General features: G+C 40.4%; 1 non-coding gene across 1 annotated transcript; it reads left to right on the forward strand.

Annotated features, from left to right (window-relative positions):
- Window positions 1–743: 743 nt before the first annotated feature.
- LOC112861815 (U6 spliceosomal RNA) lies at window positions 744–848 on the forward strand. The gene has a single exon (XR_003223707.2). It is a non-coding gene; the product is annotated as a U6 spliceosomal RNA (small nuclear RNA).
- Window positions 849–2,973: the final 2,125 nt, after the last annotated feature.

The following is a 2,973-nucleotide window of genomic DNA, read 5'->3' on the forward strand; positions in this document are numbered from 1 at the left end:
CAAGGAAATAGAAAGAAAGCAATAATAAAAATAAGAGTAGAAATCTTTGAACTAGAAAACAAATATGCAATTTTTAAAAGTCTACAAATTCTAAAAGGGACTTGAGGTGCCTACCTTTGTTTCTGAGTAAAGATCTGTTTTAGTTCTTCCTTCTCAAACTATTTACCTTTTATTTCCTTCTATCGTCTTATTGCACTAGCTAGGAGTTTCAGTATGTTGCTAAATAGGAGTGGTGAGAGAGGACATACTTGCCCTTTTCCCAACCTTAAAAACGGTACACATTTTCTCACAATTAGGTAGGATGTTGAACATAGGTTTTTTTGTAGATCTTTAAAAATCATGTTGAGAAAGTTTCTCTTTATTCCTACGTTTGCTGAGAGTTTTCATCATAAATAGGTGTTAGATTTTGTCAATGCTTTTTCTGCATCAATCGATATGATCATACGATTTCTTTTCTTTAGTCTGTTGATACGGTGGATTACATTCGTTGATTTTCAAATGTTGAACCAGTCTTGCGTTTCTGGAATAAATCCAACTTGGTCACAGTGCATAATTATTTTTATACATTGTTGGGTTCGATTTGCTATTATTTTGTTGAGGATTTTTGCATCTGTGTTCATGAGAGCTATTTATTAGTCTGTAATTTTCGTTGTTGTATTTTTATCTGGTTTGGGTATTAGGGTAATGCTGGCCCCATAGGCAAGTTGGGAAGTAAAGTTTTGTTTTTAAAAGTTTTCTTGAGAGTGCTGGCTTCAGCAGCACATATACTAAAATGGGAACAATACAGAGATTAGCGTGGCCCCTGCACAAGGATGACACACAGAATTCATAAAAGTTTCCATGAGAGATGGATGGTGGTGATAGTTGGGTAGCATGATGAATCTATCTGCCACCACAGAACTGTAAATTTAAAAATGATTAAGATGATAAATTTTGTGCCCTGTGTATTTTGTTGCAATAAGAAGTTAACCTTGAAGGGCGCCTGGGAGGCTCAGCCGGTTAGGCGTCTGATTCTTCGGCTCTGGTCATGATCTCACGGTTAGTGGGTTTGAGCCCTGTGTCTGGCTTTGGGCCGACAGTGCCTGAGCCTACTTGGGATTCTCTGTCTCTCACTTTCTCTCTGCCCCTCCCCACTCGTGCTCTCTTTCTCTGTCTCTCAAAATAAAATGAATAACCTTAAAATGAAAAGCTCCCTTGAGCTTTGGCTGTACTAGGCCAAAATGCGAGGTCTCTGTGCAAGACCCGGGTCTTAATTGAAAGACCCACAATGATCTGGTGGAATTGGAGCAAAAAGCCAGGTAAAGACTGTAACCCAGGTATGTAGGGAGTAGCTATGGCTGTTTGTTCCCCTGCCAAGTGAAAATCTAATTGGGAAGGTTATATGCACAGTTCTGAATATTAAATTAACAATGGAACATAGCATATTGGCCAAAATACAACTCAGAGACTGAATGATGTAGGATTTGAAAAAGGGATGTCTCTAAGTCTTTTTCTTCTCCTAAACTAACATAACTCTTTCTTTAGCGCTCGTCTCCCATGTGTGGCTGAGGGGGGTGGGGGTGGGGCAGGGTATGGGAAACATTGCCATAGTTACAGGAAAAGGTTCAGCATTTTACACTCTGGGAAAAAGGGATAATGGATTGAATTTCAAAGGCACAGTATTCTATCCAAGGTTGACAAAGCATACCTTTGTAAATGTGGAGACAGAGACAGCTAATCAAGTTAACATCAAGTCAACCCGGAGGCAAAATCGCGTTGGAGGTAGAAACGGGAAGAAGGAATGGCATGGACTTAGAAAGAACAGACACCTCAAGCTCCTAACAGTTATGATTAAAGCTTCATTACTTGAACTTTACCAACTTGGCATTTGTGCTAAAATTTAGTGCTACTGCTGAATTTTACTTTCATTGAATGTGACCTTTTTTTTAAGTTTAAGGTAAAAGAGTGTTTTAAAGTCTGTCCTTCTCTGATTTCTCAAAAATCATTAAATACAAATTAGTTACTTTTTTTAAAGAGTATCTGTTCATTTTTGAGAGACAGAGTGAGTGGGGGAGGGGCAGACACACACACACACACACACACACACACACACACAGAATCCCAAGCAGGCTCCACACTGTCAGCGCAGAGCCTGATGCAGGGCTTGAATTCATGAACCATGAGATCATAACCTGAGCTGAAATCAAGAGTTGGTCACTTAATGGACCAAAACACCCAGGTACCCCCAAATTAGCTATGTTTTTTTTTTAATTTTTTTTCAACGTTTATTTATTTTTGGGACAGAGAGAGACAGAGCATGAACGGGGGAGGGGCAGAGAGAGAGGGAGACACAGAATCGGAAACAGGCTCCAGGCTCTGAGCCATCAGCCCAGAGCCTGACGCCGGGCTCGAGCTCCTGGACCGCGAGATCGTGACCTGGCTGCAGTCGGACGCTTAACCGACTGCGCCACCCAGGCGCCCCCAAATTAGCTATGTTTTTAAGAATAGTCTTATTTTACAGACTATTGTCTATTTTAAGACATCATCAATTATAGTTCACCATTAAAACACTATTTTTAATAAACTATTTTTAAGCCACATTCTAATTTCAGAAGTAGTAAACATGAAAAATGTCCATCTTAGGGGCACCTGCATGGCACAGTCAGTTAAGTGCCTGACTCTTGATCTCAGCTCAGGTCGTGGTCTCACGGTTCCAGAGTTAGAACCTTTTCATCTGGCTCCGTGCTGACCGTGCACAGCCTGCTTGGGATTCTGTCTCTCTTTCTCTCTGCCCCTCCCCAACTTGTGCTCTCTAAATGAACAAATAAATAAACAAGTAAATAAATACACTTTTAAAAAAGAAAAAAAGAAAAACGTCCGTCTTAGAGTCAAAGAAATTCCTCTTTCCTAACCCCTACAAGCCAAGTGCCTCCTGGGCACATTCACTTCTGTGTCAACACCCCTGAAATTCAATCCATCACTGTTAATCCCTGA

The sequence above is a fragment of the Puma concolor genome, chromosome A1, assembly GCF_028749965.1.
Source record: "Puma concolor isolate L17-30 chromosome A1, mPumCon1.1.hap2, whole genome shotgun sequence".
Lineage (NCBI taxonomy): Eukaryota > Metazoa > Chordata > Mammalia > Carnivora > Felidae > Puma > Puma concolor.